This window comes from Protopterus annectens, chromosome 2.part0 (genome assembly GCF_019279795.1).
Source record: "Protopterus annectens isolate FY-2018-M chromosome 2.part0, PAN1.0, whole genome shotgun sequence".
NCBI lineage: Eukaryota > Metazoa > Chordata > Ceratodontiformes > Protopteridae > Protopterus > Protopterus annectens.
In genome coordinates this window covers 968,831,961-968,856,816 of record NC_056728.1, presented here as the reverse complement: position 1 = coordinate 968,856,816, position 24,856 = coordinate 968,831,961, and the positions used below count along the sequence as shown (strand labels likewise).

At 41.1% G+C, this 24,856-nt stretch overlaps 1 protein-coding gene across 1 annotated transcript in view; it reads left to right on the top strand.

Moving 5' to 3' along the window:
• The window catches only part of LOC122792799 (extracellular matrix organizing protein FRAS1-like), a 4,352,848-nt gene that overhangs the window by 3,935,865 nt on the left and 392,127 nt on the right, over positions 1–24,856 (top strand). The window lies entirely within an intron of this gene.

The following is a 24,856-nucleotide window of genomic DNA, read 5'->3' as shown; positions in this document are numbered from 1 at the left end:
ACAAGCCTAGCCAAAAGATGTACCCTGGCTTTCGCCACCCAAGAACATTATTTTCCTGTGCCCCTGTCGAGCAGAGCCACAGAAGTGATCCCCGGGGTAAATTTCCCATTTCCCATCCAATCATCAAGATTTTTCTTGAAGAGTGCTAATGAGGAGCTCTGTTTGACATAGATAGGTAGTCTGTTCCAGAGTATGGGAAGTCTCTGGGACAGGAACCTATCCCTCTAGCATGTTCTGTTTATTGTGGTGACAAGGTTTAGGTCCCTAGAGCATGTATCTCGGAGGGATTGGGATTTCTTTAAGTGGAGCATGTCCAACAGCTCTGAGTTTGACATAGCTTTGTATGTTAGGCAGAGATTGCCCCTGAGTTGGCGACATGCGATGGAGTAAAGCTGTAGTTTTTTGAGACGGTCTGCATAGGGCATCTGTTTGAGGCCAGTAATCCTCTTTGTGAGGTATTTCTGTGGTCTTTCCAGTTGTTGTAGATGTCTTGTGAGGTACATACCAAAAGGGGCGTTGTACTCTATAATGGGTCTAATGAGTGATGAGTAGAGGGGAACAATGGCCTCTTTTTTTCTGCATGAGAATCCTTTTGTGATGAGATGAGCCACGTAGAAGGATTTCCTGACCACTGTGGCAATGTGATTATCAAAGGTGAGACTACTGTCCACCTGTGTCCCAAGGTCTCTTATCACATTTTCGGCATTAAGTAGACTACCAGCTATGTGGTAGTTCATGGGTACAGAGTTTTTACCAAAGGGGATGACAATACACTTTTTGGCATTGAGCTTCAGGCCATGACTTTGACACTGAGTATCTGTCTCAGTGAGGCCCTTTTGTAGTTTGTCGACATGGTTAGGAGTTTCGATTATGGCTCCTAGTTTGCAGTCATCTGCAAACTTTGTTAATAAAGACCTTCTGTGTTGGCCTGCACTTCAGAGAAGTAGATACCAAACAGGAGAGGACCCAGGACTGAACCCTGTGGTACTCCACTTGTCACTGGTCTGATGTCGGATTTGGAATCCGCTACTTTCACAGTGTGAGTTCTGTCCGTGAGTCAGTTGGCAACCCATCTTGTGACATAGGGATTTATACCTAGTTTAGTGAGCTTATCTATAATTCCAGAGTGGGGGATGGTGTTGAATGCCTTGGCGAGATCTAGATAAGCTGTGTGAACCATTTCACACAAAGAGACGGGAGATGGTGGGTGGGTAACCTGGACTGCAACAGTGAATACACTCGAACATACACAGACAGCTACGCTTCTACTTGAACAGAACCAAAGCATTCAGAAAGGCTGAGCAACTACTAGTGGCATATGCTGCAGGATCACAAGGAAAGACTATCTCAAAGCAGACTATTTCAAAGTGGATAGGCCACTGCATTTGTTTCTGCTATTCACAACATGGCAAGCCAGTGCCTAAGGGCATTAGGCCCCATTCAACCAGAGCAGCAGCCACTTCAGCAGCCTTCCTCAGGGGAGTACCAACCAAAGACATTTTAGAGGCTGTTACCTGGAGTTCAGTGCACACCTTTACAAAGCACTATCATTTACCACTCTACTCTAAATCCAGGGCAGGCTTTGCCACTGCAGTTCTGCAGGGCCTCATAGCTGCTCCTAATGCTATTTAGCTCCAGCCTCCCAACCATAGCTTTGGGATTCAACCCAAGTGTAATGACTGCAACAGTGAAACATGAAGAACATAGTACAGTTGTGTACACTTACCATAAATGTAGATGTTCGAGTGTATTCACTGTTGCAGTCCAGGTTACCCACCCACCATCCCCCGTCTCTTTTTGCTGGAACTTGGCTGCACTTCTCTAATCTATACAACCTATGTGGTGTATTTGCTTGTAGATGAAGGTATAATATATTTTGGTGCATGCATGTTTGATTGGCATATTTTTAGCCTTCCCTTTTGGGGGGCACCTGACATCTGGGGCAAGAAAAACTGAAGAAAATGGCGTTGGCTACATCTTTTATACGCCTGGCGCACTGACATCAGGGAAGAGGTGACAGCAACCGACGCCGGACCTAGACTTTGGAATTCAGGCCGACTGAGGGTAGCCTGCCAGCAGGATAACTGAAGTGTAATGACTGCAACAGTGAATACACTTGAACATCTACATTTATGGTAAGTGTACACAACTATAATTTGCCTGGAGGGTAGATGCCTTCAGCATTCCATGAAAGGGATGGTTTCTATATGTTTCCCACCCTTCCCACTCATTCAAAACATTCTCCTGAAAATCAGGAAGGACAAAGCAAAAATGTTGCTGGTGTCTCCCTACTGGTCAAGGCAGCACTGGTTCCCCATACTTCTCTCATTAGCCAAGGGCAATTACCACAAGTTACCCCCCAAGGTGGACCTACTCACCCAACAAAAGGGAACTCTTATTCACCCTCACCAAAAGATGTTAGGCCTAACACTCTGGATGATAAACTTCTAATCCCTTTCAGACACCACTACTCAGAGGACATGCTTTTAGTCCTGCGAGATGCCAGGAAACCTACTAGTAGAAAATCCTGCTTATCAAAATGGGAAAGATTCTCCAAATGGTGTCTCCATAAGGGCAGGGACCCCTGCCAGGCTGACCCCCCCCCCCATCCTTACATATGTGTGTGAACTAATTAAGGCTGGTCTTTCGTACTCTTCAGTGAAAGTCCACTTGTCAGCAATTTTAGCATGTCTACCACTAGATCCCCTTTTACTATCCACACTAGATGTCAAACTCTTCCTGAAAGGGTTCTTGCACATCAGACCACCAAGAAAACTCATCTCATCCCCCCCCCCCGGACCTAAATTTCATTCCGGAAAAATTAACACTGGCTGCATTTGAACCAGCTAGTGCTGCTACCCTCCAAATGTGTACATGGAAGATTGTACTGCTGTTGGCCCTTATCTCAGCTAGAAGAGTGTCAGAGATACAAGCGCTTATGGCCTGCTCTCCCTACACTACCTTTCACAAGGATAGGGTGACCCTACACACTATCTCTTCCTTCATGCCTAAGGTGGTCAGTGAACTGTACCTAAATCAATTCATTCACCTGCCCACCTTCTTTCCCTCTCCAACCAGTGGCAGTGAATGGATACGCCATTCTCTGGATGTGCACAGACAACTAAGATTCTACCTAGACAAAACTAAATCCATCAGAAAATCTAACCAAGTATTTGTATCCTTCCACCCTAGGGCCTTGGGCAAAACAGTCTCCAAACAAACCATTTCCTGTTGGATCAGGAAAACTATTTCTTTCTGCTGCTCCCATCATGGCAGGCACTTACCCCAGGGGGTAAGAGCTCACTCTTCCAGGGGCGTGGCAACCTCCAAAGCCTTTCTCACAGGCCTGGACATAGCTTCCATCCTGGAAGCAGCCACCTGGTCCACACTTCACACCTTCACCAAACACTACAAATTGGACCAAGTCTTCAGAGCCCGGGCAGGGTTTGCTAGAGCAATCCTGGAGGGTTTTGTGGAATCAGCTACACATACTTCCACCCTTCCCCTCTAATTAAGCTGTGGTACTCTTCCACACTAAGAATACTGCAACATAGGAATAGAAGGACATAGAATAGTTATGTAAAATCTTACTAAAAACATAGATGTCCTTCCCTTCGCACCCATCTATCCCCTTTTGACTATTGACATATCTTTAGGGCATTCTGAAGCTCTACCCTAGATCAGGGGCACACTAGCCTGCATATGACACTTTGCACCTCGGGCTGACATCTCTTGTTATTCTGTATGGGACTGTCCGACTGGGCATTTAAGTTCTGAGGTCTGTGGGTGCAGACGTCACATTTAAGATCCCTGGTTTATGGCCCTACGTGTGATGTCCCACACACCTACAGCAGCCAGGCTTAAGCTTTTGTATAGGAGCTGATGTTCGGGTCACCTGAGGCGGGGAATCCCACACTAAGAATACTGAAACATGGAAGAGAAGGACATCTATGGTTATGGTAAGATTTTACACAACTATTCTGTGTGTAAAGAAAAAAGTAAAGTTTAGTGGATAGATAAGAGTGTCTAGCAGTGACATATGGGTATTGACTAAGGGGTTAGAATTAGAGATGGAACTGGAAGGAAGCTACAGAAGTTTAATTCTTTTTGTGATGAGCTGAAGTCAGAGGGCAAGAGTAAGAGTCAGGCAGGTGGGGAACATGTGCATATCCATGTGTGCTTTAGGTGTTCTTTCAGGAGTCTTTTAAATGTAATCTTTGAGACTGCTGAGGTAATAGCAGTAGGTAGTGTGTTCCAAATTTTGTCTATGTAGTTAGGGAAGATGGAGTCCCCTGCTGTGTTGTTGATCTTGGTGATCTTGATTAACTTTTTGTCGCTAGAGTGAAGTTGTCTAGTCTTAGTCTGTAGTTCTAGTAGATTGTACAGAGCTGGAGTTTTGTCTGGGAGTAGTACGAGATTATGGGCAAAGGAAAGTTGATGATATTTTCGGAGATTAGGGAATTCAAGCCAGCCAAGTTGTTTTAGGGAATGGCAATGATGGGCTCAGCAGGGGGCACTGGTAGCACATTTTGTAATTTGATTGTAACAGGTGTTGAGTTTGGCAATTTCAGATTTGGGTAAGTTGGTGAGAATGGGTGAGGCATAAAATAGTGTGGAAAGGTTGTACTGGAAATGTTTTTTTATATAGACTGCCCTGCTTTTTTGTGGATATTTTTAATAGTTTGATTTATATGCTGATCAGATTTGAGGTTATTATCAATGGTTACTCTTAGCAATTTAGTGTGAGTGTCAGGAGAGATGACAATCCCATCCCTGGAGACAATATTAAATGGGCTGGGTATTATGGTAGATTTGTTAGGTGTAAATAGAAACAGTTTGTTTTTTGAGTGGATTTAGTACTGAGTTTTTGTTAAGAAACCAGTTTTCAGTGGTATGGAAGGATTTTTGGGTTATAGAGAGGAGTGTCTGTGGATCATTGGTTGAACAGACAAGTGGTGAGTCGTCAGTGTATTGTATAACTGTTGCATCTTGACAGATGCTGTAGAGGTTATTGGTGAAAATGGAGAATAGGTGGGGACCTAAAATGGAACCTTGTGGGACTCCTGTGGTGATGGGTAGCAGTGTGGATAGGTTGTCCCACCAAACTGCTTGTTGTCTTCCTTGAAAATAGTTCTGAAACCAAGCTAATGGTTACTAAGGCCAAGGTCAGTAAGGGCTTGTACTAGTTTAAGATGGTTGACCATAATATCTGTAACTATAACATTCCCTTTTCAGAAACATCCAAGCCAGATGTTCTTCCACTGCCAGATGTCCCACCTTGTCAAAAGGAATTGGCAGAAAGAAAGGTCTTCAATCTTCTTTCTTTCTTTCTTCACAAGAGACCTGTCCAAGTGGTACCATTAGGTCAGAGAGGCCCCAGCATTTATTCAAGATTCGTTTTAGTTCCTCCAAAAAAAAAACAAAGACCTATGGTCAATGTTGGATCTCAGCAGCCTAAATCTTAAACCAAGTTCTGGATGGTTAAAAAGGTTAAAGTGCAGTTGCCTATAGGAAGGAGATTGGATGCACTTGACAGACCTCAAGAATGCCTATATGTTCATAACTTTTGTCAAGCCTTCCAGGAGGTTCCTGCACTTTTGCCTAGAAGGCAACGGTTAGCAATTCTGGGTCCTACTGTTTGGTCTCCCCACATCTCTCTAGGTCTAAGTGTATGGTGGTAGTTGCAGCACATATGAGAGTCCAGGGAGCCAAGGTGTTTCTTTACCTAGATGACTGGATGTTTCTGGCTACCATGAGAAAGTCATTGATAGATTGAAAGGATTACTTACTCCAGCTTTGTTTATCCTTTTGAATGTCCTTGAACACTCACAGTTGGAGCCATTGCAAGCACTGATGTTTATAGTTGTTAGACCATCCTGTACCTCCGGCCTTTCTGATCCTCAAAGGTTTGGATCTGATGGCAGTTACATTTCACTGTATCTCCTTTGTCAGATGTTACATTAAAGTATTTATGTTTGCCTAAAGTGTGCCACACTTGTCTGATCTGGTAGTTACACCCATCCAGATGTTCATCGTGTTACACTGCTGCAGTCATTACACTTGGGTTATCCTGCCGTCAGGCAGTTCCCCAGTCGGCCTGAGTTCCAAAGTCTTGGTCCGGCGTCGGTTGCTGTCACCTCCTCCCTGACGTCAGTGCGACAGGGGTATATAAGATGCAGCCGATGCCATTTTCTTCAGTCTTTCTTGCCGCACGGTGCCCGAAGCAAAAGCAGTTCGCAAGTGCAGGTCGGCCGTCTCCTGAGATTTTCATTCCGAATCCAGAACCAAAGTCTTCTACAAAGCTAAGTACCCCATTGTGGAAACTTTCTTGCCTCAGACCGACGTCAGTAAAAGTTAATAACGGTATTTCTTGTGGGAAGCAAATACCTCATAAGGATTTCCATTCCTATTGTATCCCATGCCTAGGCCCTGACCACGACGTCACTGGTTGTCGGTTTTGTGCTAGGTTTAACAAGCGCACTATTAAATGTCGGTTTGATTTTGCCCAACATTATTTTGGTAGAAAATTCAATTATACCATGCCATCGGAACTTCCGACGACCAGAATACACAAAAAGCGCAAAGACAAGGATAGGCATCCGAGGCCCAAAACTGACTATGAAGCCTCTTCTAGGCCAGTCGAGGGTTCTCCGGTTTTCAGCGAGGCGCCTTCGCAACCCCTGATGACCGCATCTGTAGAACCACAAGCCGCCTCTGACTCCCACATGGAGATGGCTGGGCCTTCGGACACACAAGTTCTTCAGCCTACCAAGACTAACCTTTCAGAGGGATCCAGAGTAGCTGAGCAACCCATAGCTACAGAGGGTGTCTTCAGACCTACTCAGTTAAGCATTAAACCCTCAGCTAAGTCTAAGCCTCCTTTAAAGTCAAAGAAACAAATACAGCATTCTCCAGGGCAGGCTTCCATGCCTAAGAAACAAATGCTCAAAATGGCCGAAGACCTAATCACTCTGATCAGAGGGTCCCATCCCCCTCCTGATAAAAGGCCTAGACAGGATGCAGACTATGATTCATCCGACCAGGTGTCCATCACTTCTGATTCATCCTCAGACCTAGGATACTCTTTACCCCCTTATGAGGATTCTGGTGCTGAGGAATCAATTCCATCAGCCTCACCACCTGAGGAATACTCTTTTGGGGAAACCCTACATACCATGAGGGAGCATTTCCACTGGGAAGGCCAGGATTACTCAGAATCCAATTAAAGGCGTAGAGACTTCCTTTTATTACCTCAACACAGACCCCTTGCTATTCCGCCAGTGTTAGATATTGTGGATGATGTGTATACTGAATCCAGCTTAAATCCTGATTCCTTACCTCCAGCCCCTGTTAAACCTGACAGATACAAAAGAGTCCCTGACTCACATAAATTTCTGTATAAAAGCCCTGTAGTTGACCCTGAAACTATTTCTCAGGCACCCAAAGGAGTTAAGGCCTCATCAGCCAAGAATCCAGTTCCCTCTGACAGAGATTCCAGAGCATTAGACAGATGGGGAAAAAAGTATATACATCTGCAACTTTAGCAATGAGAGCTTTAAAGTGCCAGTTTCACATGCTAAAATATCAGCAATTTTTACTGTCTCAGTAAAAACAAAAAATGCTTCCAGAATCAGATCCTCCTAATTTTAAAGAAATGCAGGATTTATTGCATGCAGCTGAACAAGTGGGAAAGCATACTTTGCAATGTGGTTTTGATTCTCTAGAGGCCTCCTGCAGAGCAGCAGTTACAGGCTCTGTCATTAGAAGACATGCTTGGTTAAAAGAACATACGTTACCAGAAACATGTTAAAGCAAAATTATTGGATGCACCTTTGCAGCAGGATGTGTTATTTGGAGTTAAGGCAGAAGAGGTATTAAAGAAAATGGAGGATAAGGCAAACAAAATCTATGCAAACGGTGAAGGATTTCTTGCAGGTTCAGCCTCCTAGATTTAGCAGAAACTGGCCAACTAAGTATTGGTCCTTTTCAATTACAGACAGACCTCAAAGGGGAAGATACAGACGTCTAAGAGGTAGAGGTCAAACACAAGGTCCTTACAGGCCTCGACAATGGGTTGCATTGGGCCAGAAAGAAGAGGAAGACAGGCCCCAACCATATAAAGAGCAGCTCCAATGACTTCCCACTACAGCTGCCAAACAAATCCTTCTTGGCAGCCCCCTTGGGAGGAAAACTGGTACTCTTCTACCACAACTGGCAAATGATCACCAAAGACAAATGGGTTCTCAACATTGTATTTTAAGGTTACAGGTTCCACTTTCACACTCTGCCAAGGTTAAAAGGAATGCCATATCTGCCACCAAATCAATGGGCAGAGGCTCAAAAACAAATTACAGCACTCATGGATATGAGAGCTATTCAAAAGGTGCCATCACAGGAGCAAGGACAAGGATTTTACTCAAGACTCTTTCTGGTACCCAGAAAGGACAAAGCCTGGAGGCCCATTCTGGATCTTTCATCTCTAAACACTTACCTGGATGTTCCAAAATTCAAAATGTTGACATTACAGCAGCTTCTTCCCATGCTGGGCAGGAAAGGTTGGCTCGTGACTTTGGACCTCAAAGAGGCATACCTGCATGTCCCTATCAGACAAAACTGCAGAAGATACCTCAGATTCATTGCTGGTTCAATGCACTACCAATTCTCTGCACTGCCCTTTGGCTTATCTACTGCGCCCAGGGTCTTCACAAAGTGCCTGCACCAGTAATTGCATTTTGCAGACAGAAAGGAATTCAAATTTATCCATACCTGGACGACTGCTTGATTCAAGCAGAGAGCAAGGACATTCTTCTAAAGCATCTGGCGTTTGTAAAAAAGTTATTAAGTTGCCTGGGGTACACAGTAAACGAAAAGAAATCAAAACTAGTGCCCACACAAGAGATTATATTCCTGGGTGCCAGCTTGAACACAATGGCCCAGATGGCTTATCTCACGCCAGGCAAACAAGGACAACTGACTCAGTACTTTCAATTGATGGCAACAAAGACCCAACTCCCTGCAAGAAAAATTCTCCAGGCCTTGGGTTACATGGCATCCTGCATACTACTAATTCCATGCGCCAGACTGCATATGAGGAAACTACAATGGTGCCTAAAGAATGTATGGTCTCAACACTGTCAAAGTTTGGACACAGTTATACCACTAATCCCTTGCCTTCAACAGGAGTTTCAATGGTGGGCTCAAGCTTGTCACCTCAACACGGGACAGCCTTTTACACAACCCACAGCAAGGCAAACACTGACAGCAGATGCATCGGATTATGCCTGGGGAGCACACATGGCAGGCAAATGTATTCAGGGCACGTGGCCCGCAGAACAAAGGCATCTTCACATCAATCAAAAAGAGATGCTAGCTGTACAAAATGCACTTACAGCTTTCAAGGACCTGCTGCATCCAGGACAACTACTACTAAAGACAGACACCACCACAGTTATGTGGTACATAAACAAGCAAGGGGGCACTCACTCCTACCCCCTATGCAGACAAGTTATGACCTTGTGGAACACAGCTATAAACCTTCAAGTTCATCTGCAAGCACAATTCCTGCCAGGAGAGAAAAACACACTGGCAGACGACTTAAGCAGAAACATCATGGATCCCATGAATAGGAGTTAAATCCACAAATTTTCAGAATGATAACACAGAAATGGTGGAGCCCAGACATAGATCTGTTTGCATCCCCAATAAACTGCCAGCTACAAAAATTCTGCACAAGGAGTTACCATCTACAAGCATGGAAAGTGGATGCCCTCTCATTCAGCTGGGAGAACCTACAAGTATACGCTTTCCCACCACTACCTCTCCTGCCAAAGGTACTCATAAAAGCCAGGCAGGAAGAGCCAAAGATGATTCTGATTGCACCAGACTGGCTATGCCAGCACTGGTACCCAATCTTAAGGAGCTTAGCACAAGAACCACCCTGGATTTTGCCTCAAATCCCACATTTGCTGACTCAGCACAACAAACAAATACTACACAGCCAGCTAAAGACCTTAAACCTAGCTGCATGGAAGATTCCTTAGTCAAGCAAGCAATGCCTCTCTCCAAAGCTGTTATGGATGTCATTCTGGAGGCCAGAAGGCCTAGTACCAGGATATTTGGATAAATGGAAGAGATTCTGTGCCTGGAACCAAGCTCACAGCCTTGACCCTCTTGTCCCAAACATTCCTCAGATACTACAATACTTAACTGAGATGCTGGACAAAGGACTCTCCTTCTCATCCGTCAAGATCTGTGCCTCTGCCATCTTTGCTCATTACAACACGGATCCACCAATTTTCTCTAATCCTCTGTTAAAACAGTACCTCAGAGGGGTTAAAAACATAAGACCGCCCCGTAGAGCACCTACTCCAACTTGGGACTTCAACTTTGTTTTGGAAAAGCTAACTTTACCTCCTTTTGAGCCAGCCAATACAGCAGAATTAAAATATATCTCTTGGAAACTGCTCTGCTCCTGGCAATAACATCAGCATGAAGAGTTTCAGAATTACAGGCACTAATGGCAGTGGAACCTTTCCTCATTTTCCACCAGGACAGGGTGTCTTTAAGAACTAACCCTACTTTTATGCCAAAGGTGGTATCCAGTGTGGCTCTAAGCCAAACTATTCACCTACCAACTTTTTATCCTAAACCACAGAATAAAGGGGAGAGACTACTGCACTCTTTGGACATTCACAGGCAGTTACGCTTCTACTTGGACAAAACCAAAGCTTTCAGAAAATCTGAGCAATTATTGATAGCATATGCTGCAGGAGCACAGGGAAAAGCCATTTCAAAACAGACTATTTCAAAATGGATAGGACATTGTATACGCTTCTGCTACACATACCATGGAAAACTCACTCCACTAGGGCAACAGCCACTGCAACTGCCTACCTCAGGGGAGTACCTACCAAGGATATTTTGGAAGCAGCAACTTGGAGTTCTGTACATACCTTCACCAAGCATTACCATCTGCCTCTATACTCTAAATCCAGAGCTGGCTTCGCCATTGCAGTGCTGCAGGGCCTTATAGCCACCCCTAATGCCTTATAGAACCAGCCACCCTTCCTCAGCTTTGGGATTCTACCCAAGTGTAATGACTGCAGCAGTGTAACACGATGAACATAGTACAGTTTTGTACCTACCATAAATGTAGATGTTCGAGTGCATACACTGCTGCAGTCCAGGTTACCCTTCCTCCTTCCCCTCTTACTGGCTGGTACGTACCTATGTCTTCTACCCTTACTACCTATGGGGAGTATTTGCTGGTAGCTGTACATTGTTGTTTGCTTTTCTTATGTATGTTTTATTAGCAATTGGAATTGCCTACCTGTTTAGAAGCACCTGACATCTGGGGCAAGAAAAACTAAAGAAAATGGCGTCGGCTGCATCTTATATACTCCTGTCGCACTGACGTCAGGGAGGAGGCGACAGCAACCGACGCCGGACCAAGACTTTGGAACTCAGGCCAACTGGGGTACCGCCTGACGGCAGGATAACCTAAGTGTAATGACTGCAGCAGTGTATACACTCGAACATCTACATTTATGCTCTTCCTTCAGTCATGCAATCTAAAGGTTGCCTGTGCTGAACAAACCCTTATTCTGGTTATCCAAGCCTGGTGGTGGTGCTAAAGAAATTGCCAGCCAGGACCAAAGAAACAATCTTCAAGAAGGATAAGCCAAATGGAAAGTGGTATTCCAATAGAAGCAAGCAGATTAAACATCGTGCTTATACTGACCAGTAGTGCACAAACACACAATGCATAAAAAAATAGGTATTCTTCCAAGTCTACTCAAAATGATTAGTCAGGCATTGGTTTCCTTGATCTTACTTTTATTTAGATAAGATTTTTTTTTCTTTACATTGGCTTAATTTGCTTCATTTTTCAGAAATGCTCTGCTGTATCCAGTTTTTCATACTTTTCCTTTCTGACACAGTGTTGTCAGGATCAGCTCTTTCTGCTGGTATGATTGCATCTTTAGTAATGTACATCTTTGCTGTTTTCTCGTGGCCAGGTTTGCAGCATATGCTCAATATGCCTTTTTATTTAACAACAGCTGTTGTGGATCACCAGCGCAATTGTCTATTTCTTCTTTCATAAAATTAATACAGTCTGCTCCTTCCAGTTTCTCTGGTACAGCAAAAAATCTCAGGTTTTGTCTGCTACCTCTGTTTTTTTGAAATGGTTCTTCTTGAGAAGGCTCATGCCCAGCCAGCCTTTTCTTCAGTTCTACCTGTAATTTTTGCAGTTTTATCTGTTCATCTGAATAGCAAGTTAAAGCTTCTATTTATTTTCCAGACTTTTGTTATTTGAGTTGATATATTCATTTATGTTTTCTTTATTTAATCACCGCTGAGACATATCATTTATTTTTCCTCTGAATTACTAGAAGCCATTTCTTGTACCAAAGCTGAAGCTTCAATTGCTTTTTACTGAACAGCTGCAGGATTCTTCCCAATTTACCCCTCCAAATAGAAGCACTTGCCCAAATCGACGGTTGTGCCCCCAGGCATTACCTATTCTAAAGATAAGGTTAACCATGGTAAAGTGCATGTTAGGGCCTATGTTCTAATTTGCACCAGTTGCAGTCTTTTCTTAATTATCTCTGTTCCCTTCTCATATGAGAACAATAACTTGCATGCCTTTAGTAAATGTTAACTTTTAGCCTCACAAGACAGAACACTGGCTATCCTTAAACTAAATTATGCACAGATGTATTTAATGTGATACATTATTAGAACTGCTGGTAAATGAATTGCATGTATAACTATCCACGTCCCACACATGCAGACTTCATTTATTTTCATTGAACTGCTTGAAAAATATTTACTTAAATGTTTTGTACATTGTGCCTTTTATGTTTCACTCAAAATATACTATTCAGACCTTTCATGATTGTTTGAATCTGCAGGACCCTTGTCTCCAACTAAAAGCATATGCTAATAAAAAACAGTAACTTTGTAACGTTGTAGATTTTGCTCAGAACATATTGTTCAGACCTCTCACAATTAAGTGCTTATACATGCAGGGTCCTTGTCTCCAACTAAAATCATGTGCTAATGGACAAAATCTAGTCATTTTGCAAATGCACAAATGAGCTACCATTTTTCATGCAGTTCATCATTTTCTCTTGTTTTGCAAGTCTATATGCATAAGAAGCATGTTTGTATATAGCTTAAACTGAAAACATTAGTCTAGACATCCACCTCTACAAAAGAGGGGGAAATTATCTCTTAAGTCCAAATGTGTAATCAGTACACTTTTTACATCCCCAAGCAACCCAGTGTCATAGCATTATATTAACTGTAACTTGCTTCTTTCTATACTTATCTTGTTAATAGTATAAATTGTGGACACGTTACATGCTTACTTTACTGTCACTAACATTTTCAGCATTCACTGATAAAACTGCTCCTCACCTTGAATTTAAGATACCATTGACTGCATAATGTAATGGACTGCTTTGCAATCTAACATGCAATTTGCATCATCTTTAGTCCCTTCAGTGTCCTTTTAAACATTAATGACATAATGTGGGGTTAATGCTTCCAACAGTTTTTCATAGTCAACAAAAGTCAAGTCTTAAACAAATCTTTTTCGACTACTACTTCTTAAGGAACCACAGTGCTTGTGCCTAAACTATTTCTAATTGGATTGATGGTTTACAATTCTCCCCCTTAGATTCTCTAGGGTCCCAGTGCTACTCGTCTTCTTCCTAATCACTTTGATCTTCTGGTACTTATTTCTGATTCAAGTCGAAGGTATTCCTGATTCTTATAGTTAGCTCCTAGGCTCTTTACTGTCACTCAAGCATTTTCATTTGAAACAACAGAAAAAAATTCACTAGCAAAGTCTTCCTGTTGGCTTTTTTCCCCAGCTGACTGAGAAACAAAGTCCCCTTCAACTAGCTGGTTCACTCTTTGCTGACTAAACTTTTTATTTTCGTATTTCCTTCCTAGCTTCTTCTGTATCCTGAAATGTCTTTTGATCTTTCAAGAAAAATATTTTGAAGAAAATTGGACGTAGCAGTTTGAATCTCCTGTCAAAATCCCTTGATTGCTGGGATACACTTGCTTTTCTTCTGTCTGGAGTAGAGTGAAAAATTGTTTTCCGCAAACAGTCTGTTTGACCCTTTGACATGTATCTGTCCAGACACATGCAACCTTAGTAAAAGGATACATGCCTAAACAACATGTCCTACGAGGACTGACAAAACCTTCTCAATGTTCTCGGTATCCTTCAGACTGTTAAACGGTACCCTGTGTTTGGCATGCATGGCATCCTCCAAACCTTTGTTGATGGATTTACTGCACATCACCAAGTGAAATGGAATCAGAAATACTCAGCCTAGGGATGTAAACATTTTCTGCAACATCAACATAACAGTTTGGAGGTGTAGGTATATCTCAAAAAGGGTATTGCTGCTGTGGAACCGATTCCCCATCTGCATAAGACAAAGTTCATCCCGATCCATATTCTAGAGCAACTTGGACCTATGGATTGGAAGCAGAAGATTTAGCCCAGGAGTGCCCCCTTGTTCTACAAACAGACAGAGGCAGTTCCTAAATGCTTTATCCTATGCATGGGCCCTTCATATTATCTATGGTGTGATCCCAGTTATTCTTATTTGGGTGGTATATAATTATTGACCATGGGATGGGTAAGGCCAGTCTCTAACCAAATGGAATAGGTTAATTCAAGCACAAAAGCAGAAATTGGCTAGGCTTGCAATGGCCCACAAATGGAGCTAGCCTAGTACTTGCGTATGAACCTATAATCACCATTAAAGCCCAAGGTATTAGTACAGGGCGATGATTCATAGTTGCATAGGAGGAATCACAGAGCAAGAATATTTGTCAAAGATTCAGTGCATTAGATACAGCCACGAGCAGTTGGACACTGTGGTATTTGTGGCAGAGAAGCAGTTTTCAACTGCTGATAAGAGTTCTGCAGAAGCAGATTCCATCACATTATGTATTGATAATTCTTTTACTGAAGACCTACCCTCAACTATTTGCTATGGTACATGAATCAGAAAACCTCTGATACAGAGATTTTACCTAGTGTTAATATGTAAAGTCAGCTGTAACTTCAGGGTCATCTTAAGTACCTACTTCATGACTCAGTATTTTAATATTTAATATTTTACATCCGTATATATTGTATATAATATGCTATATAGAGAGGGTTACAGCTTCTCTTTCTAATTAAAGTAGGATGCAGTTTATCTTTAGGATCATAGGATCATAGATTAGTACTAGGCTAACTGCCCTTGCGAGCCATTTTAAGCCTAGCCAATTATCCCTTGTGAGATTCAAACCCTGCACCTTGTGTTTGTAAGGCAAACACCTTAACCATTAGGCCACCCTCCCAACCCTTCACTTCAGTGTGAGTCACATGAAGGGATTCAACCATTTTTGACTAAAGCTTCAGTGGAACAGCATCTCTGTCTGTCTCTTTGTGGTAAGAATATTTGTAGGCCTTATACCTCAGTCAAAGTTAGGGATCCTTATTTGTAATTAGGTTATGAGTACCAAAAAATGTTTTGTAATCTGCATATTTCTTCAGAATTTTAAGAAGTTTCATTTATTTATTTATTTACTTGCTTGCATTTGTTCACCGGGAAAGTCCACTGGGCCTAATTGAGCCCATTTTCAGTGGAGGCCCAGGGAGAAAAGCTCCACAATAAGTACATACAAGGAAATATAGCATACAATAGAGTACATAAAAATCAAATTGATAACAGCACTGAAAAAATGTTTAGAGTTATGGCATGAATGTGGAAAAATAGGGAATAATATGCATTCATGTAACATATAACTGTAAATGTATATATAGTATTATTGGCAGTGAGGAGTATTCTCTTAAGGGTAAGAAAAAGGAGGAGACAGAGGTCTAAATGGTAGGGGTGAGACAAGCTATAGTGAGCAGAAGGAGATTAATATGGTAGAAAGAAGGAGATGATATACCAGTAATGAAAAATGGAGAAGAGTAGGTTCCAGTGAGGGAAGTCAAGTTTTTGAGTCATTTGTCAGGGTGCATGTGCATAGCCAGAGAGAAGAGAGATGTAGTCTGAGGGAGTGATTTTTTGAAGGAAGGATTACTGATGGTTCTGAAGGGACATTATTCCATAGCTTTGAGACAGTAAAAGAATACAGCATTTGGCCAGCTGAGAGCTTAGGTTGTTCTACAATCAGTAGCATTTTTATTTTCAGACCTAAGGGGTTGATTGGGATGATACAAGGTCAGTATGGAGGAGAGGGATGGTCAGGTTGCTGGGTAGTAAATAAGTCTATGGGCAGTAGTTAATTGTAGATAAGTGAGGTAGTGAGGGAATTCAAGCCAATTTAGTTCATGCAGGGAGGAACAGTGGTGGGATGAAAATTTCGCATTTGTTACAAATTTGGCAACTTTGTTATAGCGCAAGTCGAGTGTAGTTTTCAGGGAGGATTGAATGTTGATGAGGATAGGGGCACCATATAAGATAGATGGAAGCAGGAAAGATGAGACGAGAGCTTTTTTAGCAGAGGAGCTAAGGAAATAGTTGTGCCAGTAAAGGACACCTAGCTTTTGATGGTTTTTTTTTTTTTTTTATGTTACTCTGGATGTTCAGGTTGAAAGTTAAGTTGTCATCAGTGATGACCCCAAGCAATTTGGTATTAGGTGAGACTTCAATGGTAGTGTTATTCTGGGAATGAACAGATAATTCAGACTTGTCAAAGGGGCTAGATTTTTGGGGGGTGAATAAGAAGAGTTTAGTTTTATTGGGATTTAGGGCAAGATGGTTCTGAGACATCCAGGTTTTCGGTTGAAGTAAATGCTGTTTGAGTAAGATGCTGTAGTTCAGAGCCAGATTTAGAAGAGCAGATAATAGTTTAATCATCTGCATATTGGATAACTGTACTGTGGGTAAGAGTGGTACGGAAGTTGTTGACAAGTGTACTGAATAGAAGGGGACCCAATATAGAACCCTGGGGTATCTCTGCATTAGTGTTTAAGAAAGGTGAGAAGAAATGCTGCCATATAGTGGATTGCTGCCTATTGGTAAGGTAGTTAGAGAACCAGTGTAAGGTAGTGGGAGAGATACCAAGGTTGGAGAGTTTGGTAAGCAGAACGGGCTGGGAAACTGTACCAAATGAGTTTGATAGGTGAAGAAAGAGTGAGGAGACTATGGAGCAAGCATCTCGCGCTCTGTTGACCATGTCCAGGAGTAAATGAGAGCGGTGTTACTGCTTTGTCCAGGCCTAAAGCCATGTTGAGTGGGAGAAAGGAGTTTGTGTTTGAGCAGATAACCAAGGAGCTGAGTATGAATGCACTTCTCTAGTATCTTGGAGATGGAGAGAGAATGGCGATAGGCCAGAAATTGGAGATATCAGAGTTGTTGCCACCTTTATGAAGTCAGAGAACAAATGCTTTTTTCCAGATATCAGGTAGACATGATTCCAGATTGGACCTATTAAGGAGAATACTGATGGGGTATGCAATGGGGGAGGCTGATAGTTGTAAGAATTCTGCAGGTAAGTTATCTGGGGAGTTGGAGCATGGCTTTACTTTACTAAAATATTTTGTATGGTGGAGGTTAGTATGGGTGAGAGTGAGAAGGTGGGTAGTGGGGTAGCAGATGGATATGCTGAAGGAGGATCTTGTTGAATTGCATTGATAGGTGGGAAGGTGGTAGTAAGCTTGGCAATGGTGTTGATAAAATGTGAGTTAAAGAGTGAGGCTAATTCTGTTGGTACCTGGATGGAGTAGGGATTTTGATTATTTTGGTTTTGAAGTGTTCTCTTTTGTTTTTGACAGCTAGACATTTTGCCTGATTGCAAAGTTGTTTATATTGCATGAGGTCGGAAGGATTTTTGTTTTTCTGCCAGGCTTTCCAGTGTTTGTCCCTAGCAGACATAATTTGCTTGGTGGACTTGGGAAGCCAGCTGGCATGTTTTGCCTTAACTCTTTTTAGCCAGAGAGGGGTGAGACTATTTAAGATCCTAAGAAATGTGGAATTAAAGAATTCCACAGCTTCATTGAGTGGGAGATATTTTAGTGGACTCCATTTAGTGTTGTGCAAGATGTCATTAAAGGTGTTTGGGGAAAAGTGAGATAGATCTCTGGTTTGCTTATATTTGTGAATATTTGGTACAGAGGTGGACTTGCGTATTATGAATGCTGGTGAATGGTCACTAATATTGTTTGGCAGTGTTCCGAGGAGGAGATTTTATTAGGGTCAGAAACCATGGTCCAGTCCAGGATTGAACCTTTGTTATTCTTAATGTCAGGTCTGGTTATATCTGAAATTAGCTGAGTATAAATGTGAATGTTGATGTTGTTAGAGGGGTTATGATTGTCGCCTTGGATGATTGTTTCATTTGTAATATTGCTGGTTGCACATGCAAGAATATCTTCTAGTATAGGAATGTTGTTGCCTGGGAGAATGTATATGATCATAATACAAAGGCTTTTGCAATCATTGATTTTTAGGAAAGAAACAAGTAGCTCAACAGCGGGAAAGAGTGGAATGGGTTTTGAATAAGATATTACAGTAAAGGTGTTTGGATATAATAAGGTGATGCCTTCACCTTTTTATGCAGTCTGTCTGTTCTAAGGCATGAGTAGTTGGGGGTTAGAAATTCAGAATCTTTGATATATGGTTTTAGCCAGGTCTCTGTGATGGCTGTGAAGTCTGGTTTGTGTTGGTTCAGCCATGCATGCAGTTGAGGAATGTTATTTCTTATGCTTTGGAGATTTATTGTGGTGAAGTTTAAGGATTTTATGGAGTTGGAGGGGTTATGGGGGTGGTTGGATGTATGTCACTGCACAGGACGAGATTACAGTGGGCAGGGTGAGTAATTGGTTGAGGCTTGTTTTTAGTAATTTAGAAGTATTTAAGGATAATGTTGCTGTGGAGGCTGTATTTTAGAGAGAGGATTGTAAATTTAATTTGTAGTATTAAGTCAGTGTCATAAAGACTGGAGCAGATGTCGGAGTAGCTGGAGAGAGAGTGAATATAAGTGGCTTTTGTAAAGGTAGGTTTGGGAGGTATATGGATTGGGTGATATAATGAGAGTAGTAGAAGGAAAGAGATGTAGAGATCAAGTGTGATGAGAAAGGTGTTGAAGATGGGAGACATTGCAGAGAAGTGTAGAATATATTTAGGACAGAAATGAAACTTCTATAGTAATACTGAGGACTGATATAAAAAGGAAGTAGTAGTGATGAGTTTAAAGGGAGATGTGGGTAGAAGTGTAATAGTATCAGGGTAAAGAATGGGTGCCTTATAGATGAAGGGAGTTAAGGAAGGTGGGAATAAGAATTAAGAGGGAGGTGTCGAAGTACAATGTGAGGTAGGAGGAGTAGAAGAAGAGAAGAGGAGGAATGTATGGTGGTGGTGATAGGAGGGTTGGGATTGATAGATGGCAGGATTGGTGGAAGGAGTATAGAGGAGAAGGAATGTGATTGGGGTAAGGCTAAGTATAAATGTAGTTGAAGTTGATTTAGATTGCTTAACTTTTGTTAACTTGATTTTTGAGCTGGTTCCTGGACCGTTTTCACCCATGTCCTAGATCACAAAGGTTATAGTAACTACAGCATGTATAACATTTTCATATAGACAGGCAGGCATGTTTTGGGAAAGCAAGGAGAAAACAGAGTGCTTGGAAAATATCCATGTGCATGTGGGGAGAACATGCAAAATGACTGCTTGCTAGAGAGTTGGTTATTTAATTATCAGCTGTCTAAACATCACCTAGCAAAGTATAAAGTAATCAATGTAACCTGTTAATAAACACAAAACTGTGATTCAAGATAACATTGATAAATTCATAATAATGTACAACTTAATTTAAAAAAATACTCCAAAAAAAATATTTTTTTGCAAGGTGGGGCACCCTCGCAGCACATCAGCTATGGCTGGTTATGTGGCCTCCTATAACTAATTACACTAACTCTGAGGTCACATTGTCTTGAAATCAAAGGGCACTTGGTTTTGTAGTAAAACCAAATATTCCTGTTATGTCTGAGAAAGTAGTCTTGGATCTTGGTTAAGAGGTTTGTAAGCTTCTTGCAAAAAATAAAAAATCCTTGTGTGCTGTCATACCTCTCAACCTCATACAACAAAACTTAATGAGGGGATTAAGACCCAAACATAAGGACAGATTTTAAATATTGTTCTCATAAACTTAGAAAGTTGCTAGAATACAAGGTCCTCTGTTGCCATGTATTTTCAAAAAGATACGAAGTTTGAAACTCAAATGCCTGCCATTATTTAATGAATTCAGTCCTCACTGATTTGCCACAAAAATCCAGAAAATCGCAACATTTGTGAGGAACAGATCAAGAATATGAGACAAAAATCTGGACAGTTGAAAGGTATATGTGCTTTAACATTTGTATTGTTATTCTGTTTTCTGGAATAAAGTTGGCACGTTTTCTTTTTATATGTGTAAGTATGCTCTACCAACATGACAGCAGACTCCAGCATGTTTTTCAGATGGATATCAACACACAGAACTGGACAGAAGCATGACATAGATGGAACAAGTTTCTGCAGCACAACCATCTTCACACATACCTTTGGCTGCCAACACACCTCGGAGGTCCAACGAGGGGGCAGGGATACTTAGATCAGAACCAGACCCAGAATCCCAGATTGGACCATATCCATCAGACATATATATTGGAGGAACACCTGAACCACAACCAACACCAGATCCAGGACCAGCAGGACAGCTGAGACACATACAGCATGGCTACCAAGAACAGCATCTGGAATGCCAAGACCAACACCACCAAGAGGGACATTACAGACATCAACCATAACATTAACAACAAGACCAGTACCAATACCATTACCAGGGCCAACATCAGAGCCTGATCGGAGGACAATGCTACCAGATTCACCAGGAAGACTACTACTACTACAATCCCCCAACCCCAGCCAGAACCTCTCCAGACTGCTGGAGAACCAAGCAGTGGACAGGAGTGAGAGAGATTAAGTACTTGGGGGAGCTCAACTACACCGCAGGACCCAGAATGAGACAGAGAAACCAACCACGTTATTAACTTACCCCTTTGCTTGGAATCATTCCAAAGAAGAATTTGCTGACATGAAAATTAGTGCGCTTTCAAGGGTGATATTTTGTTCCCCATTGCAGGTCTGACACAGCACAGGTATTGGCTGATTTAAAATCATATGTCAGAATATTGAATCAGAAAAAAAAAGCTATTGAAGAAACAATAAAAAGACCCAGTAATTACTGCCTTCCCTTACACCAAACATTAGCAGACTAAAGTCAAATGTGAAATGGGCATCAGGAAAGTACTGCAAAAATCTGCAGGGAGAAAGTTCTACAACCTTAACAAAGGTGAGAAAAAAAGCATTATTAGAGCTAGGCAGAGACAAGTCCTAACATGTTATGAAGGCTGACAAGGGAGGGAGTATAGTTGTTACTGATACCAGCAGCTATAACCGGAGGATATAAGAAATGCTGAGTGACACAAACTATTATGAGTCTTTAAATTTAGAAGAGATTAAGGTATCCGACAACAACTGGTACGTAGCCTTGACTGCGCTTTGTGATGATTGTCTGTTAAAAGATAACTTGTTTGACTATTTACAGATACCTTCCCAAGCTTGCCTAAATTCTTTGGAATCTCTAAGCTACATGAAAATAGAGAAAACTCTCCTTACAGGCCAGTGGTTGCAAGTGGGGGTCCCTATCCGAAGCTACTGCCATCTACCTGGATTTTTTTTTAAAACTTCTGGCTCTGAAGAACATCTCACACATAAAAGACTTGTTTTTTTAAGCCAAATAAAAAATGTTACAATTGATGCTGACAGTATTTTATTAACAATAGATGCTGAATCATATGCTGTACTTCCACATAATTATTGTATTGAAACAGTGATTGATTCTTAAAGGAAAAACAATGACACACCAGCACATCATGAAAGAACACATAAACATTTAGATATGGTGCTTAGGTACAGTGTCTTTACTTTTAATAGAAATTATTATAAACAAAATACTTGTATAGCCATCGGGGCAGATGTGGCCCATAGCCTAGCCAATGTAGCCCTGAGCAAGTGGGAGGAGGATTATGTTTATAACAACAGAGAATACATGCAACACATCACTGTGTATTTGTGATTTATTGACAATATTTTTATTGCGTGGAAAGGAAACAGTGCTATATTAGAAGATTTTATCAGCTATCTGAATCAAACCACCAGCTTCCTGCATTTCACCTCTTCCCACAGTCTCACCTCGGCAGTCTTCTTAAATATGCAGATTACTAAAGACTTGGACCAAGGTAAAATTGACACAGATCTTTACAGAAAATCTACAAGAGTAAACCTTCTGCTACATGAGTCTCCATCCCACCAGGATGAAATATAACGTTGTTAAGTCCCAGGACTGTAGGTTGGCTAGGATCAACACAAACATTGAACCCTTCCTTAAGAACCTAAATGAGCTTGAAAATGATTTTTTGGTGAAGGGATACAAAAGCAGTATATTAAGAAACATTTTGGAACCTAAAATTGAAATAAAAAGTACAAGTGCACCAGCACTTACTAGGCCTTCTAGGAGAATGTTAAAGAAATTTTTGGATAACAAATCTAAAAACAGTTGTATATTGACTATTACAGCATCGTTAATGTTGTATATTGACTATTACAGCATCGTTAATGTTATTGGAGAGAACTGGGCCATAATTACTCAAAGCTCATATTTAATGGATATCCTTGGAGAAGCTCCTTCCTTTGTGTACACAAAAGCCAAGAACATCAGGAGTTAGGCTGAAGGTAGACCCAGACCACAGTATACATGCACCAGTAAGTGTGGAGTCATCTGTGTCTTTTGTCAGCACATACAGGAAGGAGACATGTTTTTCTGCCCGTATTTAAAGAAAATTATTATAACCAATGCAGGAGAAGACTGTAACTCCAATGCAGGTGGTTTACAGGGCTAGCTGCAATGAATGTGAAGCATTTTATGTGGGGAAAATGCTCAACAGTCTTAAAAGAAGGATGTCTGGCCATCTTTCTGAAATTAGAGCGAAGTACAATAATAACATACTGGCTTGCCACCTGCAGCTACACAAAGACACACTGGCTTTAAATTTCAAATTATTGACCATTTAGACCTTTTGGATCTGGAAGGAGACATCCCTAATCTTTTAGAAAAATGTGAACTACTGTGGCAGCTGAAACTGAACTATTTTAGAAAACTGGGGCTTTATTATTATTGCTCCATAAAAAGCATACTAGATTTCAGAAAACTCCCCCACTGTTTAAAAGACTATTACAAGATTGATGTGGAACTGATTAATGTTGACATTACTTGTTTATATTGTGTTCAAAAACAAATATCAAACACTGTTTACATCTTTTAGCACTAACTTATAATGTTATACAGGACATACATTAGGTGGCTCATGTATGCATTAATCATTTTTTTTGCTCAAATAATAAATTAACCATTTTTGATGACTCCACATTAAATGTTACTTTCGATTTTAAACTGACCGCATTTGTTACATTTTTTCCTTTTAGACGGTGAACAAAGTTGGATAGTGCGCACAGTGTGCATGGGCCTAGTCTTTTTCTTTTCTTTTTTTTTTCTGTTTTAAAGTTTGCAATTACACTGTCAGACCAATTGTTTTTTAGTTAGATGCCACACGTTAACAGATCCCCATGGCCTTAGTGTTTTATTTTTAACATTTATCACTGCATTTCTGGCTTAGCAATTTTTTTTTTCATCCTACTTAGGTTTTAAGTTGTATGTCTATACATGTGTTCATTCATATTATGATTTGTTTTTGACACACAAACCTGATGAAGCATGTATTTGATATGAAAGCGGTCTTTGTTAAGAGTTGTATATTTATTAATATTTATTTTTCTGTTGGTAGAACTTTTTGTTAGTCATTTTTAGTTAGTTTCTTGATAAAGATTTGATTAGTTGGTTAGCCTATTTGTCTTTAGCTTTCTAGATTCAGTTTTAGTTAGCACAGTCTCTGATTACACTATGGTGTTAAGGGGGAAGGGGGACTTGGCTAAAGGAATGATTTTAATGCTTTTATTGCTCTTAACAGACCCACCCTCTGTAACTACTCCCCTGCTCCAAACAACCTGATTATATAAGGAATGTTTTGAATGCCTTTCTTTATACTCAACTAGGATTGCTTGATTGTGTGTTTCAATAAAGGATATTCCATTTTTAACTCAAATGTGGATTACCTACTTTTTTCTATTTGATTATTTTGTAGCATGTATTTTACAGTTATAACTAAGTGCATAACGGAAGTGAGCATTATGCTCTCCACACTGCGAAGTTTCTTCTTGTTTTTTTTTTTTTTTTTAAGTATGCTATTTTAAATCTGCTTTTACTTACTATAAACACTGACTTTAATGCAGTTATATCCTCCATGTGTTGGTATGTGACATGTACATGTTCTGTGTTCTATGGCTTTGGTTTTTGTTCTGATTTTGCACTGATATATAAATGTCTTTCGGCTTTCCACAGCGGAACTCCGGTCCGCTCATGATTGGCAGTGGATTTTTATGGTGCCGAGTTGCCAGCCCAATGCCCAACCTTCAAAGAAGGCATGCCCATTTACGCTCACACCTAGCTTAGCTGCATGTCTTTAACGTCACTCGACCGTGGGGAGGACATGCAGACTCCACACAGAAGCCGCTCCAGCCGAGAATCGAACGGGAGAACCTCTTGCTGTGAGGCGACAACGCTAACCACTGCACCACCGCGACAGTCTTGATATATATAATCTTAATTTAATAGTTTATCTGTTCAGTACCTAAGGTACTTAACCAAATGTAATATTTATGCTTGGAGTAAA